General features: G+C 43.4%; 1 protein-coding gene across 1 annotated transcript in view; it reads right to left on the bottom strand.

Moving 5' to 3' along the window:
- ZNF608 (zinc finger protein 608) overlaps positions 1 to 16,753 on the bottom strand; it is a 102,400-nt gene that overhangs the window by 59,638 nt on the left and 26,009 nt on the right. The window lies entirely within an intron of this gene.

Below are 16,753 nucleotides of genomic sequence, written 5' to 3'. Positions count from 1 at the left end.
GGTGCCAAAATACAAAGCAGAATAGAAATAAGCATTTTCGTTTTTCATGACACAAGGTAAACACTGGAGCTCTAGCTTCCTGTGCTGTAGACAGGCCTTCAAGGTCCTTCTAAATTCACCAATTAACAACCCTCGGCCTCCACAGATGTGAATGAAATATGCTTTGTCAAAGGAAGACTATTTCCCACTTGTCGTGAAATCGTATTTTCAACACTGCAGTATTTTCCAAAGGAGAAACTCTAATAAATACCCGTATAGGCATCACTGGCCATTCAAGTACAGGAGATGGACTAAAATTGTTTTCAAAGTATTTTATAAACCATAATGAATTAAATCACTACTAAAGTAGATTAACTACTCTGCCAAATATATAAAATACATAAATTTGATTACACACACTGAAACACAGAAACTGGATATTATTAGCATGTATTTTTTTTTATTAGCATGTATTAAGCATCAACTTTTAACTAAGTGTTCTACTGCAAAGTTTGGCAGAATTCATATAAATGGAGAAATAAATACGTGTGCTCAACAGAATCGGAGTTTCTCCAATGCACAAATCTTTCAGTGGTTCAACAAAGATTCCTGATGAGTTTGGACCAAGACTCAGCAGCCCTCTCTATGTCTGAAAAGAGACAGCCAACACAAGATCTTGTGGTACAATAACTCCTTTGCACCCCGATCCTGAGGAGAGCAAGCAAAGGGGTCCTTCACCACAAAAAGTTTAGGAGTCAGGCCACAATGAAACCAAAGACTATGCATGTACTAAGTAGGTAGACGGTCAACAGACTCATTCATTCCTTCCGCCCATTTTAACCATTGTTGTGACTGCTACGGAATAGCTTTGGCCCTGCTGACAGGTTATCAAATGTGAAAGAGCCAAACACACAGCACATCTGCGCCAGGATTCCACATCACCTATGTCCTCAGGCTGCACAGAGACACCACCTACACACAAGAGATGATACCGTATGTGTTTTATCAGTTGGGCTAACAAATTAGATGTGTAAAAAGGACACAGAGAAGGTTGTTCTGGTAAAATGCCATCTTAGTCTGTTTATATATTCTCAGTAAACGTTTGTAAGAAATCAACATTTGGCTACAGACATAATATTATATAGTCTTTGTTCGTCAAAAAAAAAAAACCACACACACAAAAAGAGTGTATTTCAAGAGAAGTCATATGAGGAAGTGTGCTCCTAGATAAACAGCTGAAGCAGTCATCTGTGTGGGCGCCTTGTTCATATGACTGTAGGAACTATTTCTACAGTTTGCATTTCACTAAAATGATACAGCAACGTTCACATGCCCGAGTGATCCAAGATGCAATAGAACAGCCCTTCATCCAACTGCACACTAAAGAAACTTAATTTCCTGCTCTTGAAGCTGCCATAAAACTCCTTTTGCCCCATGCTTTTTATTGTTCTTCCTTCTTGATCACAGAGTCCAAGAAAGGAAAGCATTTAACAGCCCCAAACCCCAGATGTGGTGATTTATGCTTTTGTGTAAACGCAGCTTAACATGGATCAAAGTTCACACTGATAGTTCCTATTTTAAAACTGAGCTGACAGGGGCTTCCCTGGTGGCGCAGTGGTTGAGAGTCCGCCTGCCGATGCAGGGGACACGGGTTCGTGCCCCGGTCTGGGAAGATCCCACATGCCGCGGAGCGGCTGGGCCCGTGAGCCATGGCCGCTGAGCCTGCGCGTCCGGAGCCTGTGCTCCGCGACGGGAGAGGCCACAACAGTGAGAGGCCCGCGTATCGCAAAAAAAAAAAAAAAAAAAAAAAAAAACTGAGCTGACAAATGAAGAAAGAGGTTCTGAGGAAGAAAATTTAAGGAGGACAGGGGAAGCCAATGCAACCTTGTAGTCTTTATTACAACTAAAAGATTACGTGAGATTGAAATCACTTTCTAGAATTTAAAAAAGAAAAAAAGAAGACCAAGGAAAATTATAAACCACTACACTGCACATTTTTTTTGCGCATGATTCCCAACAACCTCTTAATCTGTATAGTTAGTTGTCAACTGTAATTTGGTGCTACACATGTAAACTGAAAAGACAAAATGGAACAATATTCTCAAGATATCCTTTATATCCTTGATCGACAGCGTACATGAATTCCAAGAGAACAAATATAGCTTCAGTTAGATACACAAGAAAATGGAATAAAATAAATGAGGTGAGGAGTCTCGGTATCAACTCTCTAATTTTGAATTTCAGGACACCCTGGGGCAACACGCGCAACAGAAGTTATAGGGACAGGGTGTGCTGACACCGGGACTTTGGCCCCACCTCCCACATTAATTAAGCTTGTGACTGGGGAGAGTCATTTAACCTCACGGAGGCCCATGGTCCTCAACTGGAAAATGTATTCTTTGGCCTTCTAATAGTGATGACGAATCCTCTCACAACAGAATTTCTAGACCAAAGCCCTATTTCAGTATAACTCTGCTTATGAATATATTTGTATAGAGATACACTCACATACTTATTTGGGATATTTATGTAATTTCAAAGATGAAGCTTCTGAACAATCTAGAAGCTTGATGGGAGAGGCCATGGTATCCTGGGCCTACCAGCAAGTTAACTGTACTTATTTCCATTAACACAATTCAAATGCAATGAAAACAGTTCAGCTGATGACATTTAAAGAAGGGACCTTGGAGCCCTGTGCATGCTTGTTTTAAAATGAGAAAAGTAAGATTCAGAGAAGTTTGACTATAAATATGAACTTAACCATAAACAGCCCCCCAATGTGGTAATAGTCTAAAACTCTTAAACTTGATAGGAGAACTCAATAGGTAATATAGTTTTAGAGGTTCAACTCTTTGACTTGCACAAGTGAATTTCTCTTAGTTTTTCCACTGTACTCACTTCCTCCATGTAGCTCAAAACTCCCATTCCCACAGGTACCCATCATCATCATCATCAGTGAGAGTAGAAAAGGGAACTTTTCTCCCTTGAGATTTCAGGATTTAGAGTGGAGAACAAAGACCTCCCATGTGGTCGACTGGGGGTCCCTCTTCCCCAGTGCTCACCAACTGGAAAAGGGGTGGGGAATGATAGCTACTCCCAGAGGCAGGTTTTATTTGGCAGGTATGCTACTTTTAAAAACCTTTTCATTTGTTGACCAACACAAAAAATTAGGGAGAAGTCTGAATTTCCACTATCTCGTAACATGATAATTGGCTCACATGCTATGCTGGGCCCACCTTCCTCGTGGCATCAGCTGACAGGCCTGAGCTTCCCTCAGCCTGCAGTGACCTACCCAGGCACAAGCAGTGAGTTGGCGTTTCCAGCTTTTCCGAGACGACCACAGAACGTTGGCGGTAGAAGGTCATCTAACCCAACTTACTCATTGTAGACAAAACCGTGGCCCATATCTGTTAGTGTGTGCAAGGGCAATTAAGCATCTCTAGGGGCAGCCCAGGTGAGCACAAAAGAGCTGCATCTTCCAAGCAAGACCTTCACAGAACGGGTTCAACGTACACTAACACTAGAGACAAAAGAGAGGTGAAAGGGAAATAATTCAGAGTGTGGGCATTTCTTCCTACCAGCTAACACCCCCAGTGGGAGAAGTTCCCCTCAAAAAGGTTTTGGTTCTCTTGGGTATCTCATGGTAGCTAATACACAGTCACGTGACACCATACGTAACGCAGGATTTTGAAAGATCTTCAACAGTTACTGTTGCCTTATACAAAAGGTCAACTCCACTGCACCCTGATTTCTCAGTCACTCACTGATCATACACTGAAACGTAATTTCTTCACCCAATGAGGCTCCTTAAGACAGAGAGCAGCAACAGTTCCCATGAGGGAGTCCGGGGAGGAAGCAACATACACTTGGACTTGGGCAGTGATAAACCTCGGGTTGTGCTGGATTCAAATCCTGACCTTGGTGGTACTTGCTTGCATAGGACCCTGAGCAAATGACCTGGCTACTCTAAGGCTCAGTGTCTGGACCTAAGAAATGGGAATAAGAGTAACAATAACCTGCACAGCGTCGTGGTGAAGACGGCAATGAGATAATTCATGCCCAGTGCTTAGCTCAGTAAACAATGACTTTGAAAAAGAAAAAAGAAAGTCCCTGGTCTGATATTACAGTTCTCTAACCCTGCATCCACTTTTACAAAGCTCCTTTTTATATCCTCCTATGTTTAACATAAATCTATAATCCTCTCCAAATGCATGGTTAAGGGCGGTTAAAGTGTGTTAAAAGTATAAGAAAAAGGGCTTAACCCTGAGAAGCTCAGCCTGAGGAAATACTGCTCCTTTCATGCACTGGCATCTGGCAGCCGTCCACTGGCTTAATCCAACCCCACTTTATATCAGGCCCTGATGAGTCCTACACTTCTAGAAAGTCTCCTTCTACTCGTCTCTAGCTGTACCTCTTTTTTTGTGCACTGCTCTCCCCAAAGTCTCCTTTTAGTCACCTCAACTCAATCACATGTCCACCCAATAAATAATTACTAACACCTGCTGTGTGTCAGGCACCGCTAGCAAAACAAGAGTGGGCAAGACTGTAGCAGTAATCAACATACAAATCCAGCAAAATTACAAGTGTCGCTGCAGAACCTCATCCAAGGGGCTGTCCATGGTGGCCTGAGCACAAGAAACAGCATGTAGAAGACAGTGCGGGGCAGGGATCAGTCTCTGGATACGGAATCCATCTCAACCTTTAAGAACCCTTGGCAAGGTGCTTGATCTGTCTGGGACTCAGTGGCTTCCTCTGTAAGATGTAAATAACACTTGGCTGCTAAGGTGACTACTACCTGAGATCATTCCAACAACATTAGCCCAGGGCCCAGTACGGAACAGCCCTCAATAAATAAAAGCTATTGCCATTGTCAATATGATGATTATTATTACAAATACACTTGAGACCTGAACTGAAAAGAAAACAATAGGTGGTTTGGCCCTTTAAAGCCAAATGCTAGGATTTGCTACGTTCAAAGGCAATTCAGGAGAGGCAGTTATAACTACCTTTCTGGAGGGAAGTACCCTAAAATAGTAATCATCAGATATTCCATTTAAACATTGGTGGGGAATTATTAGTCAAATAACACCAATAAATGGAATAAAAGAGCAGAAGAGAGAACTGGTCGGTTTTAGCGATAGTTCCTTTGTCAGAGCTCTTTTCTGTTATCTTGACGGGACACTGATGGAACCAGCTAGAGCCCAAAAGAGGAAAGCAGGAAAGCAGCCATCTCCAGTGGGAAAAAAAAAAAAAAAAAAAGAAAGACCCATAAGTCTAACAGCTGGTGGTGGCAGCCTGTCAAACTGAGGAAAGTTAATGTCAAGAACAGACGCGCGGCAGTCTCTCACTGTTATTTTTGCATGATTATTCCCAGGTGTTGGTGCACGCTGAGCAGTAGCCCGGCTATTTATCACTCGAGAGAGCCTAAGAGTATGGGAGTAGGGGAGCAGAGAGGGGAGAGGGAGGCGGGGAAGAAGAGGTTATTTACACAGATAGCGGCACTTAGGGTGTGTAATCAGAGGACTGGGGGGAAAAATCTGCAGAGAGATTCTGGCAATATTTTCTCTGTTCACCTTATTTCAAGAGCTTCCTGAGTGCCGATGAGCAAGGAAGGCTGCAAAGCTGCAGCGTGAGTGGCAGCCGCTTTGCATCACGCAAGCACGGACTGTGGCAGCCGGTGATGGGTTTCCAGGACCCACAAACTGACAGCAAGTGAGGACAGGTCGGCAGGGCACTCCGGCTCCGCTCAGACCCAACAAAGGGACAGTCAGGTGGCTCTGCTGCGGGGAGGGGTAGCGCTGCCAGGCAGAGCGGAAGTTCACCGCCTGGAGACGGGCAAGCCTCAAGGAAAGATTCCCTCCCCCACACCCCGTGGCAGGTCTGAACTCCCATTGGGGAGCCTGCCCAGGTTTCTGCCATCTGTTGCCACAAATCTCCATGCTCATCTTGCTCTTAACCCCTCAATCCTGGGATTCTCAGGTCACCAACAACCAGAGCGGGAGTGGTGTTTTATTATTTTGCTCTGAGTCAATATTTTTACCTTCTATGAGCGCGCCAGGGAACAATTACTTAATGCTCACATTTTCTCCATATCCTGGTATTTGGCTGTTTTATGAGATTGCCCACAGTCACCTCTTTAATTTAAAAAGCATCAGACAGAGACTGCACTTCGTGTAGGGGAAATCACAGCTCTTTAAAGGTGACCACTGGCACAGTCTATCACTTTGCATTTTAACTACCCTTTCTGCCTGACATCACTGCTTCATGAGTAGAGCAAGGGAGCTTAAAAAATGGTTTCCTTGACTCTCTCTCGCCCTGTCACAGCTCACCCTTCCCCCTCCCCATATCCTCAAGTCCATTCTCCAGTAGGTCTGTGTCTTTATTCCTGTCACGGACATATACACACTAACAAACGTAAGGTAGATAGCTAGTGGGAAGTAGCGCATGGCACAGGGAGATCAGCTCGGTGCTTTGTAACTGCCTGGAGGGGTGGGATAGGGAGGGTGGGAGGGCGGGAGACGCAAGAGGGAAGAGAGATGGGAACATATGTATATGTATAACTGATTCACTTTGTTATAAAGCAGAAACTAACACAACATTGTAAAGCAATTATACCCCAATAAAGATGTTTAAAAAAATGGTTTCCTTAAGCACCCGTCTTTTCCCTAAAAGGATTTGTCAAGGGTAAATTTCCATCCCTGTCAGACACAACTACAACAATTGTATTTCTGTCATTCCTAAGTCTATCTTTCCTACATGTAGTGAAGACTTTTCCGTCTAGAACTGTGATCAGGGCAATGCATGCTCTACAACTTGCCGCCACACAACAGGGGCAAACTCTTACTAAGGGCCGACTGTGCACCAGGCCCCCATATGTTGTCTATCTCCTTTGACACTCATTATGTCCCCATTTTATAGAAGCAGAAATTGAAGATCTCGGAGGATGGGCAGCTTACCCAAAGAGCTGAAATTCAAGGCCAAACCTCTCTGATTTCCAAGTCCATGGGCTTTCTTGTAAAACCACTAATGACATCAGTAGCTACTGTTTAACACATATAACACAGGAGGGATTATACTGGGCATTGTCCCATTCAGTCCTCACAGGCTATGACTGAAAGTACTTTACAGATGAGGAATAAGAAACTTAAACTTAAAAGGTAACTTAGGGTCAGTGGCTGAGCCAGAATTTGAACCCACATTGGTCAAACGGCAAAAGAAACTCTTCTCATTGTAAAAGAGAACACAAGATGTTTGAAACCTCCCTCCCCAGGTAATTTCTGACCCTTTTCTGCACGTTAGAAGGCACGCATCTGCTCACTTTTCTCAACACCTAGTTCAGAATGGTGCACCTCGTTGTGTCCAAGCAAATACTGCCATCCCTCCAGAAACCTCAACTAAAAACCGCACGGAAACCAAAGCTCAGGTTTGGTTTTGTTTTGCTTTTACACATCTTTATTGGAGTATAATTGCTTTCCAATGGTGTGTTAGTTTCTGCTGTATAACAAAATGCATCAGCTATACATATACATATATCCCAATAACCCCTCCCTCTTGCGTCTCCCTCCCACCCTCCCTATCCCACCTCTCTAGGTGGTCACAAAGCACCCAGCTGATCTCCCTGTGCTATGCGGCTGCTTCAGGTTTTGTTTTGCTGTTGTTATTGTTTTAAATCATCCGACTCCAAAAGCAACAGCTACGTACAATGACTGGGAATCATACCATTATTTTCATTTTCTCATCCCCAGGTATAAAGACCAGAGACCGCCCCAAATAAAAAGCCAAAGTACTTTTTAGCTATTCAAGCGCTTTTAAAAGCTTCTCCGTTGAACGGGTAGGACTCAGCCTGGGGCTGAAATAGGGCTCTGGCCCAGGGGGCCAAGACGGATGCTTTCTTTCCAACCAGGACCTCAGCCATGCTGAAGTCGCAGAATGCCAACCCAGGGTCTCTTTGGCGCTGCTTGCGGGTGGTGGTCAAGGGAAGGTCGCTGACTATTAGCGTGTCACTCCAGAAGTGACTCCATACGTGCAGGTCACAAGGCAGAGGCACACACGGGCCAGCCACAGGTGTAAAATATATTTTAAACCACAGTGACGATCCTTAACTTCATTCTCTAGCCATGACAATTTTTCAAAGCAAAAGAGAAGGTACTGAGTATGGAAAGACAGTGTAATTCAACTACTCCAGACTCAGTGTCTTAAGTTCTTTGATTGCTGTTTTGAAGCCAAACCAAATTCTCCCCTAGAAGGCCCTCCATCAGCTGTGCTGAGTTCCACAGGGAAGCGCTGTCAGTGGAAGCGCAGCCTCGGGCACTTTCCACAGCAGTTGTCACATACTTAGCCTCATTTGTGTTCTTTGCAAAAAAAAAAAAAAAAATCTGTCCTATTGCTGAGCGACAGATCCTTCACCTGTTTTAAAAGTGTCGGTGACATCTTCCACTGCTCAGCAAGCTGGGCATGTTTTAAACAGCAGGAAAGGATCAGTGTTTTCCTAGCTTGTTCGTAAGGGTTCTCTGATTTCCTCACATCCTGCCTATTTCCAAAGACACTTAAACACACACGCACACACACACAAAGGAGGTAGTGGTAAAAGCTATTTTAAAAAGTCTGTCTTCTTGGATTAATCCTTTCCACAAGTCTCTTTACTTTGTATAAAGTTAAACTCCTGAAGAGTTCCACACAAATCCCATTTCTTTCAATTAGATCTGGCCCCCAATCCTAACAGTGAAACTTTTAAAAAAAGGAGGCCCAGAGGTAAAACTCTGAATTTTTAACTCTGCATTTTGCTTCACGTGGGTGCACCTGTATCAGCAAGGAAATCAATTTCCAAATCCCCGACTACTGGGTATCTTCATAGATACTGGCCATCAGTGTACTGCCTGTCTTTGCATGACCCCAATTTCCCCTTGAAATTAGGGAAAGGTTGGAGGCCTATCATCCTCAACCATCTCTGGACACAGATATGATTTAAAGAAGGGAAAAAGGAAGGGGAAAGAAAGAAAAAGAAGGCTGTTTGGGGGAAAAAAAAAATCACCTTATTCCTAATCCTCTCAACTAACAGCACTTCTTTTCTTTATAGTAGAGAATCTCACCTGCAACCACCTAAAAGGAATATTTTCGACGAATATTTTAGACATTTAAATTATGGACACAATACATGCTGGTCATAACAAGTTCAAACAAGGAAGTGCCTGAGTCGCACCTTAAGGGAACTAAGACTGCACTTCGGGAAGGGTCAAAGCCCCGCTTTCCACAGCAGGGTGGGCCAGCCACGGAAGGAGGCAGCTGTGACATCCTGCCCAGCCTACTATCTTGGTACCATTCCCTCCCTGCAAAACCTAAACGCTGCTCACATAAATTCAGGTCTAAGACGCTCAGTCTGCATCAACATCTTACCCCTCATCCTTCCATAACTTCCAAACGCGGATTCAAAACAGCCATCACTCTCTTAACGCAAGCTTTGAAATTTTAATTTCATATCAAACAACTAAGTAAAGCTCTCCATAGTTCATCACAGAGATGGACGATTACAGAACGAAAGAAAATCACGAAGCTCCCCCAGCCACCTCCATAACTGTCTTCAAGGACACCCTGGAGACACTCACATTCATTCTTTTTTTTTTTTTTTTATCCTTTTTTGGGTTTTTTTTGGGTTTTTTTACGTTCATTCTTATTTCAGCTCTACCGAAAGGCAAGAGTGGGCTTTCTCGTCTGATTTTATAAACTAAGGAAACTAAAGTCTTAAGAGGTAAGTTACCTCGCAAGGTCAGGAGCAAAAGAAGAGACCACAGGCTATCCCAGTGAGGGCTGCCGTGCCCTCTACCAAGCTTGGTACCATTACTGAAACTTTTAAAGTTCTCTTCTCACAGAACCCTCCCAAACCCCGACAAAAAAGCTGCCCACAGGCCCAGAATTCTGTTTTTCCTCCCGAGAACAGGAGGAGAAGTCAGACTTTAAAAGTCAACAGGTCATTCTCCAGGGAGATCCTCTCTTCTAACAGTTTCTTATGCATCCTTCTAGAAACTTAATCCGTATTAAAAAATGCGGGGCAATGGGGAGGGATCGATTTTCATTTTATAGCCTTCTGTGCTTGCATGAATTTTAACATGAATATGTACTACTTTCATAATTCTTTTAAAAACTAGTTTTTAATAAAAAAGATGCTAAGCCATTCCACTTTAGAATAAAAGGAAACAAATGCTAATGCAGAAGGGAGAAGGCACGTGATTGAGACTATTTCAACTCCTTGTGCAGAGGTCCTGAAATCAACAAGCCAACGTGTTACTGCGTGGGACCTGGTGTGTGTGATGGGAGATGGTGTATTGACCCTGTGTCCTCCTCTTTACAAGGGCTGCTGATTAAAGCCCCCTCACCATTGGGGAAGTCGTTCACTCATCTTGGTGGCCAAGTACCACCACGTACCAAGCATTGCTCCGTGAGCCCTAGAGGGCCCCGAGGACGCTGGGGAGACCAACAGTGGCTGCAGAGCAGTGTCGGGTCAGGGCTGCGGTGGTCAGTCAGGCCCAGGGCACTGTGGGAGCACCAAGGGGTGGGGCAGGGAGTGTTCAAGGTGGATCTGAAGGAACTGCAGGACTGAGCCTGGGGAAGGGCGGGAGGTGTGGGCAGAGCTGAGCCATGCTGGACGGCACAGTCGGTTAAGGGGCTTAGGGGGTCAGGAAAAAGATGGAACATTAAGGATGGAGAAACAGACAGCTCGTGAAGAGCCCAGGTCAGGATAAGAATTTGGGGGGTGACTGCCAAGTTAGCAGAGAGCGGTGAGCATATGAAAGTGGGGGCATGGGAGGATGGACAGCTTCTGTGGTAAAAAGGAAGCTGTGTGAGGGGGTTGAAACTGGAGGAAAGGAGGACAGTTAGGAAGCTACTAGAGTCACCCACGGAAGAGGGTGCGGCCGTGGAGAGGGTCGGGGGAGAGGCCATGCTCTGCAAGGTGGGGAAGCGGGGAGGCTCGAGGACCAGTTCCAGGTTTCTGTTTCAGGGGCTCAGGGCGTCATTCCCTGGGATGGGAAGGATGGGCGGAGGGTGGAGGGGCGATGTCTATCACGCGGACGGACAGAACGGTGTGGAGCTCCAGAGAATTATCTAGACTAGAGAGGAGTCACTGGCAGAGAGAAAGTGGTGAAGCCAGCAGAGAGGATGAGATGGCTCAGGGGAAATGTGAAAAGTACGAAGAGAAGGGCCAGAACCCTGCAGACCCCAACACTGATGGGGCAGAAAGAGAGCAGGCGGCGTGTCTGTTGAGGTCACAGCAAACCAGGGGAGAGCTGAGTGACCAAAACCAAAGAAGAGAGGATCCAAGGTCACCATGGTCTCGGAGGTCTGGTGGCCAACACCAAAGAGCAGTCAAGGGGAGACAGTGCCCACCCTTGGGGAGCTGGCTTGGGCCTTGCGCCCCCATCTACCAGAAGAGCAAGACTGCTAGCTTTTTAATAGCAAGCCCTTAAATTCACCCTAACAGCCGCTGGCAGCCCCACAGTGTGGGCCCTATACCTCTCTGGAACCTTCCGTTTCAATCCAGGTGAAGAAACTCATGACTCAACACCATGACGGCAGCCACCACGACTGCAGATCAGATGACTTGATCTGCGAGAACCCAGATTTCATCCCCAAATGCCAGCTCCTGCCGCCATCTCTGTGTGTCACTGGCAGCCAAGATGATGATGAGACCTTCACTTCAGGAGGCTGTTATCACAAAACCGGTGGGCGTTCTGAGTATGCTTTTTCAGACTGCCCCCACCTGACCCTGCCCTTCCCCAAACGATGTCCTGAAGGGTCCAAGGCACCTCCCCTTGAGAATCAGTGCCAGACCCTAAGTAGAGGTAAACTCGCTTGCCTTCCCTTCTATCTTCCTACTCTGGTACCTTTAAAAACACATCCCCTCGTTGCCTACATTCCTGCTCCCAGCCTGCAAGTCCCAGTTCCCCCAACGTGAACACCCTGCCTTGCCAGTCTCCGGGCAACGATCCTTTACAGAGGAAGAATATCAGGAACAGTGTACCCTGCCTGGGATGTCTTTAGTTCAAGGGGCAGCAAACAAAGGCCACTGGGCCAAATCTGGCCCACTGCCAATTTTTTGTACCGCCCACAAGCTAAGCATGTTTTTTAAAAATGAAATGTTACAATCAATTTAATGACGACAACCACGAACTCTGAACCCATATGAAGTGAAATGTTATCACCTCCCCCATAAAAAGAGAATTCCATTCTTCTCATTAGTAGACCTGTATTACAAACTAATTGTACTCAATTACTATCATTAGATTTTAATTTTCATCAATTAAAAAAACATCTGTAGAGATTGTTTCCTTCCCTCATCATGTAAGGACCTACATATTACCCATGATTTTGCATCTGGGCCCACATGGTTAAAACAGGTACTATGCGCCCTTTACAGAAAAAGTTTGCTGGCCCCTGCTCTAGGTTAATGGGAAATGTTGGTCCTTTCAATAGCTCACTTAGGTTCACCGGTGGACTCCAATGAATGTTACCAGGGAGAGGGAAAAGGGATGAGATGGGGGGTGCTGGAAAAGATCAGGAAGGAAGGGAAAAAGGGAAGCAGGAAGAAGTACAGGAATAAGGAGTAAGCGCATAGATTCATTTCTGAATGAGGGAAAAAGAAAAAAAAATTAATATACTACTATGCTTAGCTTTCCCATCAAAAATCAGGAGTCATAACCCACAAAAGAGACACAGGAGGTACACTTCAATTCTAACTTAAGCAGTCATGACTTTAAAAACTCAATAAATATTTATTGAACATCTCTTTATTATGACAGCTTGGCACTAACTTAACGATAACCAAGACAGCCAAGATCCCTCCCTGCACAGAGCTTACACACAAGTCAAGTTTTTTGAAATAACAACACTGTTGATCAATTATACCTCTCTATTCCAGTAGAGGAATCTTAAGCATCCTGTGTAACTGCAATGTGTTTTGGGTCATATTTTTAATCTTGAAAACCAGGATATTTTATCTTAATTTTCACTGGCTTAAGCCAGTGAATGAGATGAAATTATGATTCTCAAATACATTTGGTTGGGAGCTAGAAATGAATCAAGCGATCCCAAAAACTTGGGTTCTTTTATCCAGAAGTCTAGTCATAAATGGGACAACTAGGATCATCAGTTCCAGAAGCCACTTCTCACAGAGTATCACAACAGACAGGTCAACGTCTCATGCCAAGTGTCCCACTAACACTTCTAAACTGAGTAAGAGCGTGTGTGTCACAAATAAGTCTCTGTGTTTGACTCTCAGATCACTTACGTACTAGCTTCATCATCTTACAATTTCACTTAACTCTGCTAAGCCTCAGTTTCCTCACCTATAAAGTGGGGATTGCAGTGTATAATGTTACCAATTTGCAATTAATGTAATGTACACATGAAATGAGGTCACCCAAATCAAGCCCTTATCATCCTCATCCTGTAGTAAGCGCTCAGACAACATGAGCGGCCCCTGTCATCCACACACAGTTTCCACCAAAACCACAAAAGCAACGTTTTCAGAACTTATTCAGTGTGTCACATGGCTAAACCAACACATTAAAAACCTGCTCCTATGGTCTCTGGAAACCAGAGGAAGGTTTTTCAAATGAAATGAAAAACTTCAAAATATCTGGAGATAAATCTATAATCAAACATTTACAGTTACTTAGAATCAGGTATATGATTTGATTTGATTTGGGAGAAACAATGATTTTTCCTCTTCCAGAAACTGGTGTCCTGGGAGGAATCTTAAGTCTAATAATGAAATCAGGATTAGCGTCCACAAAATGGCATTAAGAATGCTTGCCTTAGCTATTTCATAGGGGTACTTCAAGAATCAAACTAAATTGAAAACGGTCTCAAAAGAAAGCACAAATATAAATTTTAAAAAGTATACTATCACACTCACTAATCCAGTTAGTTACTCTCTGGTGTCGAAAAGCAATGAAGGCTAGCAGAGGGTGGGAGACAGGGTCACACTATCTTAGCAACCGTATTTCCAGAATATTTAATTTTACCATGTGTCTTATTTCAGGATACATTTTAGATGGCTACAACAAATTACTAAGCCTAATTTTTAGGGGCAATTCACTCAATCTCATACCTACCAAAGAATACCTCCTCTAAATCCTGTTCGCATAGAACCATAAGAGATCGGCTCCAAAATAAACAGGTAGCCACACTTTTTAGTGGATATGTAACCAATGAATAAGAAATTCGTGTATGATGCATCCCCCAAAACAAAGCAAACGATGGAGGACATATTCTATACACGAATACCAAACAATAAGCACCCTGTGGGCGATGGAACTTTCCATATTTATATTAGAATGTATATTTCTAGTACTCTATCCCTTAATAGTACAGTAAATTCCAGTCAGTTGCTAAACACCTGCAAAGAGAGTTAGCATTAGACTAAGCTAAATTTAAATCTGGTTGATTTGAATTATGATTTAAATCATCAGTCAAGAAGAACTGGTATCTTTTTAAAATTAAAAAGCGCATACTTATTTTTGCCATAATGGTAATAAGCTTCATAAAACTCAGATAATATACATATACTGCTTTTTTAAAAAATTATTTAAATATGGTATCAAAAATCTTTAAAATATTCCAATTATTTTTAATATTAACATATAGCTCTTACATATGCATACATATTTTATATGCTCAAAAAGACTCAACACCTCTTAATAGATTTTTTTGTATCTTACAGCTACATTAGAAACTCTAATACTATTCTTTTATATATCAAAACTAAATGAAGCATCCATTTACATCACTGAAAGACTATCTTCTCTAAGTTAATCACGAATTTTTCCCACAGAGCATTAAAATCTCATAGTCATAACCAAAATAATTTAAATTATTTTGTTTAATTTTTTGTAAAGGGCATTTCCATAAAATAGATAATCAACAAGGACCTACTGTATAGCACAGGAAATGCTTACTCAACACTCTGTAATACCCTAAAAGGGAAAAGAATCTGAAAAAGAACAGATATATGTATAACCAAATCACTTTGTTGTACACCTGAAACTAACACACACTGTAAATCAACTATACTCCAATATAAAATAAAAATTAATAAAAATAAAAAGGGCATTTTCTTCAACGGCAAATCATTTTAAGATAAGCAGCTTATTAATCATCTTTATTCTTCAATGCTAACACTTATCAAAAGTGAGGACTTGGGCTTCCCTGGTGGCGCAGTGGTTGAGAGTCCGCCTGCCGATGCAGGGGACACGGGTTCGTGCCCTGGTCTGGGAGGATCTCACATGCCGCGGAGCGGCTGGGCCCGTGAGCCATGGCCGCTGAGCCTGCGCATCTGGAGCCTGTGCTCCGCAAAGGGAGAGGCCACAACAGGGAGAGGCCCCCAAAACGCAAAAAAAAAAAAAAAAAGTCAGGACTCAAGTAAGAAACTAAACTGGAGAAAACAGTTTTATGTAAATAAAATATCAAATAGTGTATAAAAAGCACATCTATCAAGCAGTTGTTTTAACCAACCACTTTAAATATCTTTAATAATAACTGAAGCACTTTGATATCTTATGTGACTTCTGTTTTGTTTTGTTTTGTTTTAGTGGGGTGGGCTGGAGGAATTTGTTTAGGATAGATCTGGTATTAAGTGTGTTCTTCACGCCTTCTTATATTCTAGAACTCTGGTAACTCCTTAAACTCTAACAATTTATTAACAAAACCTCTGCTCCTGGGACTTTCCTGGTGGCACAGTGGTTAAGAATCCACCTGCCAATTCAGGGGACACGGGTTCAAGCCCTGGTCCGGGAAGATCCCACATGCCGCGGAGTAACTAAGCCCGTGCACCGCAACTACTGAAGCCCACGAGCCTAGAGCCCGTGCTCCACAACAAAAGCCACTGCAATGAGAAGCCCGCACCCCACAACAGAGCAGCCCCCGCTTGCAGCAACTAGAGAAAGCCCACACACAGCAAGGAAGACCAATGCAGCCAAAAATTAATTTAAAAAAACTCTCCTCCCAATCTGTACCACATAATTTTATTCTGAATAAAAATTGTAGTTTGATAAAATATTTAACCTCTGACACACCTTAAGCCGACATAACTGTCTCTTAAAAGCAGTGGTTTTAAAAACCAGTTTTTAAAAAGCCAGTTCTTAAAATCACAAATAATTATAAATACTCCTTTGAAATCTAATATTTCATCTCAAAATTTAAGTGAAGATTAATTAACTAATGTTAACAAAAAGATTTTAAGGGGCTCTGGAATAACACAGCCCCCAAGGATATGTAAAACTACGGTAGAAATTAGTCTTCCTTTTTTTTTTTTTTTAGTTTTATAGATGAGGAAAGTTAGCTCAAGGACACAGGAATTTATAGCAGAACAAAGGCCCAAGACTCAGCAGAGGTTCCCAATCTAAGCTCCTTGTGCGCATGCAACGTGCAATTTGGTTTCACCTCTGCACAGCCCAGGGCTCTGGGCAGAGAGGGGACTCCAGGTGTGTGCTGGGCCAGTGAAGTGTTGCCCTATGGGCAGTGAAGGAGGACAACAGATATGATTTCTGTGGCAGTTACCTCTTCCCCTAGTAAAAGCTTCTTGCTTCCTCCTGCCCTCGTACAGAGCGCAGTCATACCGCGAGGCATGGGGTCAACACACACTGTGACTGCACAGCGACAGTGCAATCTCACAGCTCTAGATGGCCAACCCCCGCCATGTCACAATCTGAGCAGAGGCACACATTCTGAGGACTTCCTCCCCAGCGGCCTCTTCCCTTCTTCTTCCAGAGTGCCACAGCTC

This window comes from Leucopleurus acutus (assembly GCF_964270905.1).
Source record: "Leucopleurus acutus genome assembly, chromosome: 3".
Lineage (NCBI taxonomy): Eukaryota > Metazoa > Chordata > Mammalia > Artiodactyla > Delphinidae > Leucopleurus > Leucopleurus acutus.
Note: the sequence above shows the minus strand (reverse complement) of the source record. Positions and strands in the feature narration are given on the sequence as shown.